The sequence below is a fragment of the Zalophus californianus genome, chromosome 6 (assembly GCF_009762305.2).
Source record: "Zalophus californianus isolate mZalCal1 chromosome 6, mZalCal1.pri.v2, whole genome shotgun sequence".
Taxonomy (NCBI): Eukaryota; Metazoa; Chordata; class Mammalia; order Carnivora; family Otariidae; genus Zalophus; species Zalophus californianus.
This window is the reverse complement of record NC_045600.1, coordinates 84,776,779-84,791,832: the sequence shown is the minus strand read 5'-3', so window position 1 is coordinate 84,791,832 and position 15,054 is coordinate 84,776,779. Positions and strand designations below refer to the sequence as shown.

General features: G+C 38.5%; 1 protein-coding gene across 7 annotated transcripts in view; it reads left to right on the top strand.

Annotated features, from left to right (window-relative positions):
• The window catches only part of TTBK2 (tau tubulin kinase 2), a 155,331-nt gene that overhangs the window by 14,823 nt on the left and 125,454 nt on the right, over window positions 1-15,054 (top strand). Inside the window, exon 1 of one of the 7 annotated variants that reach the window (XM_027570403.2) lies at window positions 4,327-4,346. The exons of the other annotated variants lie outside the window; for them this stretch is intronic. The gene's annotated coding sequence lies outside the window, so the exon portion shown is untranslated. Of the gene's footprint in view, window positions 1-4,326; window positions 4,347-15,054 lie in introns of those variants that run through there. 7 annotated transcript variants of the gene reach the window in all.

Genomic DNA, 15,054 nt, shown 5'->3' with positions numbered 1-15,054 from the left:
AGGAGTGACAACCATTTACTGAGCATACTTATTGTGCCAGGCAGTATGATAAATAAACACTTCACATATATCATATATTATCATTTTTAATCCTTAGATAGCCACCATTGTTATCTCTTTTTTATGGATGAGGAAATTGAGGCCCAAAAAAGTTAAGTAGTGGGCCTTAGATTACACAGCCAGGACTTGAATCTAGGTAGTCTGGTCTTAATGTTTATTTTGTGAGAAGTCCCTGGAGTTAGAAGACAATAAACACAAGGCAGTATTATGTTAATTTCTCTTACAGGGAGTTCTCTTCATTACGTGTGGTTTGGTTTGGCTTATGTTTATGGAATTCTTATACAATTTTTTTATCCATTTGCCATTGTGCCTCTTATTCTTATTTTCATTTTCCCTATATTTTTCCTTTTCCTCTCATCTTTCTGTTATATTTGTGTATGTGAATCTATATGACCTTTAAATTATAGCTTGATGTCTCATTTTCAGCTCATCAATTAACTTCATCAACTATCTATTGATTAACTGCAAAGTTTATATTTTTTTGATTATGGCAGAGGATATGTGATTATGATATGGTCTTCATCTTCAAGGGATTTATAATCTAGGGGATTGTCAGTGTTATTAATTTGTTGGCTACTTGCTTCTCGATCTTTTTCTATCTAGCAGATGTTTCCATTGATTTTTTTACCACATGTTTTTTGGCAAGTTGCATCTCCATTTAGTATGTTTTGTCCATATTTTCATCATCTTTGGGTCTGTTTTGACAACACCTCCACATTTAGAGTCATTTTCTGAATTTATTAGTATGCTATTTACTCCTTATTTTAGGTCATTAAGGATATCGTCAAGGAGGAATTTAATTTTTTTCTTGCAGTATCTAGTTTTCTTGCGTCGATTGATAAACTTATGTTACTGAAAAAATGCATTCCAGTTATTTGACAGCATTGGTACTGCAGCCAAATTACATTAATTTTTTTTAGATATAATCGGTACATGGAATCAGAAAGAACCTGTGGTTCATGTACAATTTTGAGAAACTATTGCCCTATGCCATTGAAGTCTGGTGTATTAGTTATGTATTGCTGCATAACAAATTACCCAAAATTTAGTGTTTTAGAATAAAAACATTTATTGTTTTTACAGTGTCTGTAAGTCAAGATTTTGGTTTTTGACTCAGCTAGGTACTCTGTTTTAGGGTCAATCACAGGCTGCAGTCAAGGTAGGCTATAGTTTTCACATGGCTCAATTGGGGAAGGATCTGTTTCCAAGCTTAGTCCAATGGTTGGTATAATTCAGTTCATTGTGAATGGTTGGACCAAGGACCTCAGTTCTCTGCTGTTGGTACCTATTATAAGTGGAACCATATAATTCTGCTAGCAGGGCCTGCCCTCAGTTCTTTGCCATGTGGGCCTTTCCTGGGGGTAACATGGCAGCTTGCTTCATCAGAGTAAGCAAGTGGGAAGAGCCAAAGAGAGAGAATGTCAGCAAGGTAGACGTCACAATCTTTTATAATACATCTGGGAAATGACCTCCTATCACTTTTGCTGTATTCTATTCAGTAGAGGCAAGTCACTAGATTCACCTACACACGACGGGGGGGACGGTGATCAAAAGCATCAGATGGGCCATCATTGGGAGCCATTTTAGAAGCAGTGTAGTATACCTTAGTAGCTTATAGGACTCTGGGCTTTTTCCCTAGGGTTCAGTTTCTAATTGGAACAGGTGTATTCTTAGATTTATTTCAGTGTTCTGTGAAGGACTCCACAAAGGATACCACTTTGTTCCTGGCAGTTTAGATTGGGACAGTGAAAATTACTTGGCTTTTGTAGTTATATCTGAGGGGTACCTAGTAGTCGTTTAAAAATTGTTTTTTATTGTGGTAAAATACATATAAGATTTAACATTTTAACCATTTATAAGTGTACAATTCAGTGGCATTAAGTACAGTAACATTGTTGTGCATGCATCGCCACCTGAACTTTTTCATCTTCCCCAAATGAAATTCTGTACCCAGTAAACAATAAATCTCTGTTATCCTGTGCTTGCAGCCTGTGGCAACCACCAGAAACTACTTTTCTGTCTCTATGAATTTGCCTACTCTAAGTGCCTATTAAGAGTGGAATCATATATTTGACCTTTTGTGACTGGCTTCTTTCACTTAGCATAATGTCTTCAAGGCTCATTCATGTTGTGGTGTGTTTGAGAATTTCCTTCCTTTTTGAGATTGAATAATATGCCATTGTATGTATGTACTACATTTTGTTTATCCATTCATCTGTCACTTGGGATGGACATTTGGGTGCTTCCACCTCTCGGCTATTGTGAATAATGCTGCTCTGAACATTGGTATGCAAATATCTTTTTGACTCCTTACTTTGGATTCTTTTGGGCATATACTCAGAAGTGGAATTGCTTGATTGTATTTTAATTCTACGTTTTAGTTTTGGGGGAACCTCCAATACTGTTTTCTGTAGTGGTTGCACCATTTTACATTAACATCAGCAGTGCACAAGTTTTGGTTTCTCATCACCTTTGCCAGCAGTTATTTTGTGTGTATGTGTGTGTGTTTATAATTGTCATTCTAATGGGTATAAAGTGGTTAGTGGTTTGATTTGCATTTCCCTAATAATTAATGATGTTGAGCATCTTTTCATGTGCTTATTGACCATTTGCATATTTTCATTGGAAAAATGTCTATTCAAGTTGTTTGCCTACTTATTTATTTGTTTAAGTAGGCTCCATGCTCAGCGTGGAGACCAACACAGGGCTTGAACTCATGACACAGATCAAGACCTGAGGTGAGGTCAAGAGTCAGAGGCTTAACTGACTGAGCCACCAGGTGTCCCTGTTTGCCTGTTCTATCTGTCTATTTATTTATTTATTTATTTTAAGATTTTTACCTATTTATTTGAGAGAGAGAGAGAGAGAGAGCACAAGCTAGGGTAGAGGCAGAGGGAGAGGATGCGGGACTCTATCCCAGGACCTTGGGATCATGACCTGAACCAAAGGCAGACGCTTAACCAACTGAGCCACCCAGGCACCCCCACCTTTTGTTTGCCCCATTTTAAAATCATGTTGTTTGTTATTTTGTTGTTGAGTTGTAGTTCTTTATATACTCTGGATGTTAACCCCTTATCAGATATGATTTGCAGATATTTTCTCTCATTCCATGTTCTTTTCATTCTGTTGATAATGTCCTTTGATGCACAAAAGTTTTTAAATTTTTATAAAGTCCAATTTGTCTGTTTTTTTCTTTTGTTTTGGTGTTATATCCAAGAAATCATTGCCAAATCCAATGTCATGAAGCTTTTTACCTTTGTAGTCTTCTAAGAGTTTTGTAGTTTAGTTCTTACATTTAGGTCTTTGATCCATTTTCAGTAAATTTTTGTATATGGTATAAATTGAGGGTCCAGGTTCATTCTTTTGCATGTGAATGTCTTGCTTCCCAACACCATTTGTTATAAAGGTTGTCCTTTCCCTGTGGAATGGGTTTTGGCACCCTTGTCGAAAATTATTTGACCATATATGTAAGGGTTAAAATTTTCAACTTTTAAAAATAGTGTTTTTCTTCTTATTGTAAAAATTTATACTTGCTGTAGTAAATTTATAGAAGAGGAATCTTGCCCAAGAAAACAATCCTATTACATAGAAATATAATTGTTAATATGTTAATAGTTGGTAAACATGACTCAGGTTTTTTCTATATGTAATTAATGTGCACACTTTTTTTTTTTTATGACTTTATTCAAGGGCGCCTGGGTGGCTCAGATGGTTGGGTGTCTGCCTTTGGCTTGGGTCATGATCCTGGGGTCCTGGGATCAAGTCCCGCATCGGGCTCCCTGCTCCTTGGGGAGCCTGCTTCTCCCTCTGCCTCTGCCTCTCTCTCTGTCTCTCAAGAATAAATAAAATCTTAAAAAAAAAAAAAAAAAAGACTTTATTCAAGAGGGAGGGAGAGAGAGAGAGCACAAGGGAAGGAGCAAAGGGAGAGGGACAAGCATACTCTGCGCTGAGCATGGAGCCTGACACGGGGCTTGATTTCAGGATCCTGAGATCATGATCTGAGCCGATCCCAAGAGCCAGGTGCTTAACTGACTGAGTCACCCAGGCACCCCAGTGTGCACACTCTTTAAAATATAAATGGGATCATACATATATGCTGTTTTATAATTCTTTCACTTAAAACATAAAAAACAACTTTTCACGTTTAAATGCCTTACAAGTTGCTTTTTAAATTTATTTTTTACTTTTTATTCTTTTAGAGAGAGAGAGAGCGTGCAAGCGAAGGTGGTCAGAGAAAGGGAGAAAGAGAATCTTAAGCAGGCTCCACGCCCAACACGGAGCCCAACGTAAGGCTCTATCTGACAACCCTGAGATCATGACCTGAGCGAAAATCAAGAGTCGGATGCTTAACTGACTGAGCCACCCAGGCGCCCCTTAAATTTATTTTTTATTTTTAATCAATTTATACATATAAAGTTGAATGATTCTCTACACTTCATTACAGAAAAGAACAGTTTTCTGTCCTCCCCACCTTGCCATGTTTCCAACTCTGCAGAAGTACTCAATTTGAAGTTTTTCCTGATTCTTCCAGTATTTAGCTCCATATCTCCAACTAATATGCTATATTGCTGCTGATTAATTTTTAATTTTTTAAGTCATAATTTGTTGGCTTTCTAATATGGAAGATGGGGATTTAGTTTTTTCTCTACTTATCTTATTAGTTAGGTGCTATTTTTCCAGTAATGTTAATCTTAATTTTGGTTATGGCAGTATTCAGACTTTAAGTTATCTTGACTCTGTGTTTGGTTGGTTAGTTTCCTAATCACTAATTCAATCCCAAACTTTCCACCAGTTGTACAGGTCTACTCTTAATGTATTTCTGTTCATGTAGGTATTCTTTCAATAGCATCATCTTTGAGAAGTCTTTCCGAGAGCCACTCGTGTTCTACAGGCTAAGGACTGTGACTTACTCATTTAATATTCCCACAGTTTTTGTCAGAGTCCTCATCAAATGTTTTTTTTTTTGAGCATAATATGCTTTTATTTTTTCTTTTCTTTTTTTATTATTATGTTAATCACCATACATTACATCATTCGTTTTTTTTATTTTTATTGTTATGTTAATCACCATACATCATTCGTTTTTGATGTAGTGTTCCATGGTTCATTGTTTGTGCATAACACCCAGTGCTCCACACAGAACGTGCCCTCTTTAATACCCATCACCAGGCTAACCCATCCCCCCAACCCCCTCCCCTCTAGAAACCTCAGTTTGTTTTTCAGAGTCCATCGTCTCTCATGGTTTGTCACATCATTAGTTTTTGATGTAGTGTTCCATGATTCATTGTTTGTGCATAACACCCAGTGCTCCACGCAGAATGTGCCCTCTTTAATACCCATCACCCGGCTAACCCATCACCCCACCCCCCTCCCCTCTAGAACCCTCAGTTTGTTTTTCAGAGTCCATCGTCTCTCATGGTTCATCTTCCCCTCCGACTTACTCCCCTCCATTCTTCCCCTCCTGCTATCTTCTTCTTCTTCTTTTTTTTAACATATATTGCATTATTTGTTTCAGAAGTACAGATCTGTGATTCAACAGTCTTGCACAATTCACAGTGCTCACCATAGCACATACCCTCCACACTGTCTATCACCCAGCCACCCTATCCCTCCCACCCCCCACCACTCCAGCACCCTCAGTTTGTTTCCTGAGATTAAGAATTCCTCATATCAGTGAGGTCATATGATACATGTCTTTCTCTGATTGACTTATTTCACTCAGCATAACACCCTCCAGTTCCATCCATGTCGTTGCAAATGGCAAGATCTCATTCTTCTGATGGCTGCATAATATTCCATTGTGTATATATACCACATCTTCTTTATCCATTCATCTGTCGATGGACATCTTGGCTCTTTCCACAGTTTGGCTATTGTGGACATTGCTGCTATAAACATTGGGGTGCACGTACCCCTTCGGATCCCTACATTTGTATCTTTGGGGTAAATACCCAGTAGTGCAATTGCTGGATTGTATGGTAGCTCTGTTTTCAACTGTTTGAGGAACCTCCATACTGTTTTCCAGAGTGGTTGCACCAGCTTGCATTCCCACCAACAGTGTAGGAGGGTTCGCCTTTCTCCACATCCCCTCCAACATCTGTCGTTTCCTGAGTGGTTAATGTTAGCCATTCTGACTGGTGTGAGGTGGTATCTCATTGAGGTTTTGATTTGGATTTCCCTGATGCCGAGCGATGTTGAGCACTTTTTCCTGTGTCTTGTTGGCCATTTGGATGTCTTCTTTGGAAAAATGTCTGTTCATGTCTTCTGCCCATTTGTTGATTGGATTATTTGTTCTTGGGGTGTTGAGTTTGATAAGTTCTTTATAGATTTTGGATACTAGCCCTTTATCTGATATGTCATTGCAAATATCTTCTCCCATTCTGTCAGTTGTCTTTTGGTTTTGTGGACTATTTCTTTTGCTCTGCAAAAGCTTTTTATCTTGATGAAATCCCAATAGTTCATTTTTGCCCTGGCTTCCCTTGCCTTTGGCGCTGTTTCTAGGAAGAAGTTGCTGCGGCTGAGGTTGAAGAGGTTGCTACCTGTGTTCTCCTTTAGGATTTTGATGGACTCCTGTCTCCCGTTTAGGTCTTTCAACCATTTGGAGTCTATTTTGTGTGTGGTGTAAGAAAATGGTCGAGTTTCATTCTTCTGCATGTGGCTGTCCAATTTTCCCAACACCATTTGTTGAAGAGACTGTCTTTTGCCACTGGACATTCTTTCCTGCTTTGTCAAAGATGAGTTGACCATAGAGTTGAGGGTCCATTTCTGGGCTCTGTATTCTGTTCCATTGACCTATGTGTCTGACAGTAGCATACTGTCTTGATGATGACAGCTTTGTAATAGAGCTGGAAGTCCGGAATTGGGATGCCGCCAGCTTTGCTTTTCTTTTTCAAGATTCCTCTGGCTATTCAGGGTCTCTTCTGGTTCCATACAAATTTTAGGATTATTTGTTCCATTTCTTTGAAAAAAGTGGATGGTATTTTGACGGGGATTGCATTGAATGTGTAGATTGCTCTAGGTAGCATTGACATCTTCACAATGTTTGTTCTTCCAATCCATGAGCATGGAACGTTTTTCCATTTCTTTGTGTCTTCTTCAATTTCTTTCATGAGTATTTTACAGTTTTCTGAGTACAGATCCTTTGCCTCTTTGGTTAAATTTATTCCTAGGTATCTTATGGTTTTGGGTGCAATTGTAAATGGGATCGACTCCTTGATTTGTCTTTCTTCTGTCTTGGTGGTGGTGTATGGGAATGCCACTGATTTCTGTGCATTGATTTTATATCCTGCTACTTTACTGAATTCCTGTATGAGTTCTAGCAGTTTTGGGGTGGAGTCTTTTGGGTTTTCCACATGCAGTATCATATCATCTGCAAAGAGTGAGAGTTTGACTTCGTCTTTGCCGATTTGGATGCTTTGATTTCTTTTTGTTGTCTGATTGCTGTGGCTAGGACTACTAATACTATGTTGAATAGCAGTGGTTATAGTGGCCATCCCTGCCGCGTTCCTACCTTAGGGGGAAAGCTCTCAGCTTTTCCCCATTGAGAATGATATTCGCTGTAGGTTTTTCATAGATGGCTTTTATGATATTGACGTATGTACCCTCTATCCCTATACTCTGAAGAGTTTTGATCAAGAAAGGATGCTGTCCTTTGTCAAATGCTTTTTCTGCATCTATGAGAGGATCCTATGATTCTTGTTCTTTGTTTTGTTAATGTGTTGTATCACGTTGATTGATTTGCGGATGTTGAACCAACCTTGCTGCCCAGGGATAAATCCCACTTGGTCATGGTGAATAATCCTTTTAATGTACTGTTGGATCCTATTGGCTGGTATTTTGGTGAGAATTTTTGCATCCATGTTCATCAAGGATTTTGGTCTGTAATTCTCCTTTTTGATGGGGTCTTTGTCTGGTTTTGGGATCAAGGTAATGGTGGCCTCATAAAATGAGTTTGGAAGTTTTCCTTCCATTTCTATTTTTTGGAACAGTTTCAGGAGAGTAAGTATTAATTCTTCTTTCAATGTTTGGTAGAATTCCCCTGGGAAGCCATCTGGCCCTGGGCTTTTGTTTGTTGGGAGATTTTTGATGACTGCTTCAATTTCCTTAGTGGTTATAGGTCTGTTCAGGTTTTGTATTTCTTCCTGGTTCAATTGTGGTAGTTGATACATCTCTAGGAATGCATCCATTTCTTCCAGGTTATCTAATTTGCTGGCATAGAGTTGCTCATAATATGTTCTTATAATTGTTTGTATTTGGTGTTGGTTGTCATCTCTCCTCTTTCATTCATGATTTTGTTGATTTGGGTCATTTCTCTTTTTCTTTTTGATAAGTCTGGCCAGGGGTTTATCAATCTTATTAATTCTTTCAAAGAACCAGCTCCTAGTTTTGTTGATCTGTTCTACTGTTCTTTTGGTTTGTATTTCATTGATTTCTGCTCTGATCTTTATTACTTCTCTTCTCCTGCTGGGTTTAGGCTTTATTTGCTGTTTTTTCTCCAGCTCCTTTAGGTGTAGGGTTAGGTTGTGTATTTGAGACCTGTCTTGTTTCTTGAGAAAGTCTTGTATTGCTATATACTTTCCTCTTAGGACTGCCTTTGCTGTATTCCAAAGATTTTGAACAGTTGTGTTTTCATTTTCATTGGTTTCCATGAATTTTTTAAATTCTTTAATTTCCTGGTTGACCCATTCATTCTTTAGTAGGATGCTCTTTAGCCTCCATGTATTTGAATTCTTTCCGACTTTCCTCTTGTGATTGAGTTCTAGTTTCAAAGCATTGTGGTCTGAAAATATGCAGGGAATAATCCCAGTCTTTTGGTCCTGGTTGAGACCTGATTTGTGACCTAGGATGTGATCAATTCTGGAGAATGTTCCATGGGCACTAGAGAAGAAATGTGTATTTTGTTGCTTTGGGAGGGAATGTTCTGAATATGTCTGTGAAGTCCATTTGGTCCAGTGGGTCATTTAAAGTCTTTATTTCCTTGTTGATCTTTTGCTTAGATCATCTGTCCATTTCAGTGAGGGGGGTGTTAAAATCCCCCACTATTATTGTATTGTTATCAATGTGTTTCTTTGCTTTTGTTATTAATTGCCTTATATAATTGGCTGCTCCCATGTTCGGGGCATAGATATTTACAATTGTTAGATCTTCTTGTTGGATAGACCCTTTAAGGAGGATATAGTGTCCTTCTTCATCTCTTATTACAGTCCTTGTTTTAAAATCTAATTTGTCTGATATAAGGATTGCCACCCCACCTTTCTTTTGGTGTCCATTAGCATGGTAAATGGTTTTCCACCCCCTCACTTTCAATGTGGGGGTGTCTTTGGGTCTAAAATGAGTCTCTTGCAGACAGCATATCGATAGGTCTTGTTTTTTAATCCAATCTGATAGCCTGTGTCTTTTGATTGGGGCATTTAGCCCATTTACATTCAGGGTAACTATTGAAAGATACGAATTTAGTGCCATTGTATTGCCTGTAAGGTGACTGTTACTGTATATTGTCTGTGTTCCTTTCTGATCTATGCTGCTTTTAGGCTCTCTCTTTGCTTAGAGGACCCCTTTCAATATTTCTTGAAGGGCTGGTTTCGTGTTTGCAAATTCCTTTAGTTTTTGTTTGTCCTGGAAGCTTTTTATCTCTCCTTCTATTTTCAATGACAGCCTAGCTGGATATAGTATTCTTGGCTGCATATTTTTCTCGTTTAGTGCTCTGAAGATATCATGTCAGTCCTTTCTGGCCTGCCAGGTCTCTGTGGATAGGTCTGTTGCCAATCTAATGTTTCTACCATTATAGGTTACATATCTCTTCTCCCGAGCTGCTTTCAGGATTTTCTTTGTCTCTGAGACTCGTAAGTTTTACTATTATTTGTCGGGGTGTTGACCTATTTTTATTGATTTTGAGAGGGGTTCTCTGTACCTCCTGCATTTTGATGCCTCTTTCCTTCCCCACATTAGGGAAGTTCTCTGCTATAATTTGCTCCAATACACCTTCTGCCCCTCTCTCTCTTTCTTCTTCTTCTGGGATCCCAGTTATTCGAATATTGTTTCGTCTTATTGTATCACTTATCTCTCGAATTCTGCCCTCGTGATCCAGTAGTTGTTTATCTCTCTTTTTCTCAGCCTCTTTTTTTCCCATCATTTGGTCTTCTATTTCACTGATTCTCTCTTCTGCCTCATTTATCCTAGCAGTTAGTGCCCCGATTTTTGATTGCACCTCATTAATAGCCTTTTTGATTTCGACTTGGTTAGATTTTAGTTCTTTTATTTCTCCAGAAAGGGTTTCTCTCATAACTTCCACGCTTTTTTCAAGCCCAGCTAGTATCTTTAAAGTCATGATTCTGAACTCTAGGTCTGACATCATACTAATGTCCATATTGAATATGTCCCTGGCAGACGGTACTACCTCTTGTTCTTTTTGCTGAGGTGATTTTTTTCGTGTTGTCATTTTGTCCAGAGGAGAATAGATGAATGAGAGAACAAAATGCTAACAGGTTAGCAACGTCCCAGCAAATATACTCTATACAAATCAGAAAAGACCTGAAACCAGGGGAAAAGAAAGGGAAAGAAAGAAAAAAGAAAGAGAAAAAAAAGAAAAAAGAAAAAGATATAAACAAACAAAAACAAAACAAGAAAAAAAAACAGAATATGATCAAATATGATCAGACTAGTGTATAGATCAGTGCCACACACTAGATTTTGGGCGTATTTTGGTCTGTTAGAAGAAAGTGCCTCCTAATATTTTAAAGGAAGAAAGACTTACATATGTACAAAATAAGGGTTGATACAATGAAGGGATGGAAGATGACTGTAAAGATGAAAATTATGAAAGATTTTATAAAAGGAATTGGTAAGAAGTTGTTTGAAAAAAGAAAGAAGATTTAAAAACAAAGAAGAAAAGGAAAAAAGAAAAGGGAGAGAATGTGATCAGGCAGGAGACTAGAACAAAACCATACAATAGTCATTTAGGTTATATTTTGATCTGTTAGAAGAAACTATCTCAAAATTTTAAAGAGAGAACAACTTATATATATATATATGCCAAAAATAAGGGTAACTTAAGGGATAAAATATGACTCTAAAAAATGAAAAATAATTTTTTTTTTAAAAAAAGGGATTGATAAGATGTTGGTTGAAAAAGGGAAAAAGAAAAATTCAAAAAAAGAAAAAATTTAAAAAAATCAACTTTGAAAAACTAATGAATCATGGTAAAGAAGCCATGAATTCTATGTGCAGTATTCCCCTAGCACTGGAGTTCTCCTGTTCTCGTTGATCGGTAAATTTGGTCTTGGTTTGCTGGCTGTTCATGCTGATCTTCTGGGGGAGGGGCCTATTGCCGTGGTTCCCAAATGTCTTTGCCAGAGGTGGAATTGCCCTGCCCTTGTCGGTCTGGACTAAGCAATCTGCTCAGGTTTGCTCTCCGGTGCTTTTGTTCCCTCCAAGCTCTCGGTACAGCTTTGGAGGACCAGAGTGAAAATGGTGGCCTCCCGATCTCTGCCCGGAGGAGCTGAGAACTCGGGGCCCCGCTCCTCAGTGCACCCCCAGAGAAAAGCAGTCACTCCCATGTCTCAGGTCTCCAGCCGCACTCTGTGGTCACCCGGCCTGTGACCAAGTGTTTCTATCTCTGGCACTCGACCCCGTTTGGAGTCTCCAAACCCAGCAGATCCCTGCGGTGCCCTCCCGCGCTGCTCCTCCCGGGGGAGGAAGGGGAGTCTCCCTGGCTCTGCCGCTTGTTGGGTCCCTGCTGGAGGAGCAGTGGCCCGACTGGGCCACGGATCACAGTCTATGGCAACCTCGAGCTGAGAGCCTGTGCCTCGGCTCCATCTCTGCAGCCGGCTTCCCGGCTCCGATACCTGGGAGCTCTGCTGCACTCAGGCACCCCTTGTCTTTCTGTGACCCTGAGGGTCCTGAGACCACACTGTCCCATGAGGGTTCCAACCCCCCCCGCCTCGCTTAGCCACTGGAGTGACGTCCCTCCGCGGAGCCGACTTCTAAAAGTTCCGATTTTGTGCTCCAGGGCTCTATCACTTGCCAGAAGCGGCAGACAGAGTCCCCCTCCCCCACCGACTCTCCTCCCGAATATCGCCTCGGATTCACTTCTTCTCACGTCCTACCTTCCAGTAAGTGGTCGCTTTTCTGTTCAGAGAGTTGTTGCTATTCTTCTCTTCCATCTCCTCTTGAGTTCGTAGGTGTTCAGAATGGTTTGATCCCTATCCAGCTGAATTCCTGAGACCAGACGAAACCCAGGTCTCCTACTCCTCCCCCATCTTGCTCTGCCTCTCCCTCATCAAATGTTTATTGAAAGAATGATTGGGGGGCGCCTGGGTACCTCAGTCGGTTAAGTGTCTGCCTTGGGCTCAGGTCATAATCCCAGGGTACTAGGATGAAGCCCCATGTTGGGCTCCCTGCTCAGCAAGGAGTCTGCTTCTCCCGCTCCCTGTGCCTGCTGCTCTCCCTGCTTGTGTGCCTGCACACTCTCTCTCTGTGTGTCAAATAAATAAATAAAATCTTTAAAAAAAAAAAAAGAATGATTGATAAAAGTTCAGATTGTAGAATTAAAAAAAATGTTTACTCATTCAGGCAAGATAAATAAAAGCAAAAATGAATGATTAGGACTACATCAAAACAAAAGTTCTCTGAACAGCAAAGGAAACACTCAACAAAACTAAAAGACAACCTACTGAATAGGAGAAAGTATTTGCAAATGACATATCTGATAAAGGATTTAGTATCCAAAATATATAAAGAACTGATATTATACAACACCCAAAAAACAAATAACCCAATTAAAAAATGGGCTGAGGACATGAATAGACATTTCTCCAAAGAAAACATACCGATGGCCAACAGACACTTGAAAAATTGCTCAACATAACTTATCATCAGGGAAATGCAAATTAAATCTACAATGAGATACCACCTTACACCTGTCAGAATGGCTAAAATCAAAAACATAAGAAACAACAAGGGTTGGTAAGGATGTGGAAAAAAAGGAACCCTGTTGCATTGTTGGTGGGAAAATAAACTGGTGCAGCCACTGTGGAAGACAATATGGAGGTTCTTCAAAAAATTAAAAATAGAACTATGATCCAGTCATTGCACAATTGGGTATTTACCCCCCAAATACAAAAATACTAGTTCAGTGAGATACGTGTACCCATATAGTCATTGCAGCATTATTTACAATAGCCAAACTATGGAAATGGTCCAAGCATCCATCAGTAGGTGAGTGGGTAAAAAAGATAGGGTGTGTGTGTGTGTGTGTGTGTGTATCTCCACACACGCGCGCGCACACACACACACACACACACACATATATACACAATGGAATATTACTTGGCCTTAAAAAAGAATGAAATCTTGCCATTTGCAATGATGTGGATGGAGCTAGAGAGTATTATGCTAAGTGAAATAAGTCAGAGAAAGACAACTACCATATGATATCACTCATATATGGAATTTAAGAAACAAAACAAATGAGCAAAGGGAAAAAAAAAGAGAGAGACAAACCAAGGAACAGGCTCTTAACTATAGAGAACAAACTGATGGTTACCAGAGGGGAGGTGAGTGGAGGGGTAGGTGATGGGGATTAAAGAGTACACTTATCGTGATGAAAGCAAAACAAAACTACAAAATGGTATATTAGAAAACATCATAAAACAAATAAAAATGAAACTCTAAAAAAATTTACTCATTCAAATAACTTTGTGTACCGTAAATCAAGATTTTTAATGGGGAAAAATGTAGATCTCTGTAACATAATCTAGCTGTTCTCAAACGTTTTGGTGTCAGGACCTCTTACTATTCTTAAAATTCATTGAGGACCATAAGGAGTTTTTTTTTTTTTGTTTTTTGTTTTTTCTAGCATGGATTTATATGTAATGATACTTACTGTATTGAGATTAAAACGTATTTTAAATTTATTTATTTTAAAATAATAAAACTATTACACGTTAACATGTAATAGGTGTCAAATAGTTTCCAAAACAGAAAAGCAAATTGGTGAAATGAGTGACATTGTTTTATGTTTTTTCAAGTCTCTTTAATGTCTGGCATGCAGCTGGATTCTCATACTTCTGTGTTCATTCTCTTGCAGTATGTTGCTTTGGTTGAAGCATCTGAAGAAAATATGGCCTTATACAGAGACACAGTTGGGAAAGGGAGGAACATTTTACTAGCCTTTTTAGATTGGGATTTTCTTTTTATAAATTAGAAATTTTTTTATTTAAATAATACATGATAAATGACTTTTGGGTTCTACAGTTCTATGAGTTCTAGTATGTGTGTAGATTCATGTAACCCTCACCATAATCATAATAATAATCATAATAGTTCATAATAGTGTTCATATTAGCTCCAACATGTCTTGTGAACTCCTTCATACTATTCCTTTAAAGTTATACTCTCACCCCGCCTCTAACCCTTGGCAACCACTGCTCTATTCTCTGTCACTATCGTTTTGTCTTTCTGAGGATGTCATATACGTGTAATTCTATAATATGTAATTTTTGGAGACTGGTGAGTGATGTCAAACAACTCTTCAGTTATTTATTTGCAATCAGTATATCCTCTTTGGTGAAACATCTGTCTTTTTCCTAGTCTTAAATTGGTTCTTTTGTTTTCTGACTGTTGAATTTTAAATGTTCTCTGTATGTTCAGACACAAGCCCTTGGTTGTGATTTGCAAACATTTTCTCCCACTGTAGTTTGTCTTTTCATTTTCTTGATAGTGTCTTTTACAAAGTAAAAGTTTTTAATTTTGGTGAAGTTCAGTTTATCAGTTTTTTCTTCTGTGAATTGTGCTTTAGTATCATGTCCTAAACTCTTTGCACAAAGATTTGCTCACAAGTTTATTTCTAAAACTTTTATATTTTACATTTAGATCTGTGATACATTCTGAGGTAAATTCTGTATAAGGTGTGAGGTTTAGATTGAGGTTAAGTGTTTTACATATGGACATACAATTGTTCCAACACTATTTGTTAGAAATTCTGTCTTTTCTCTG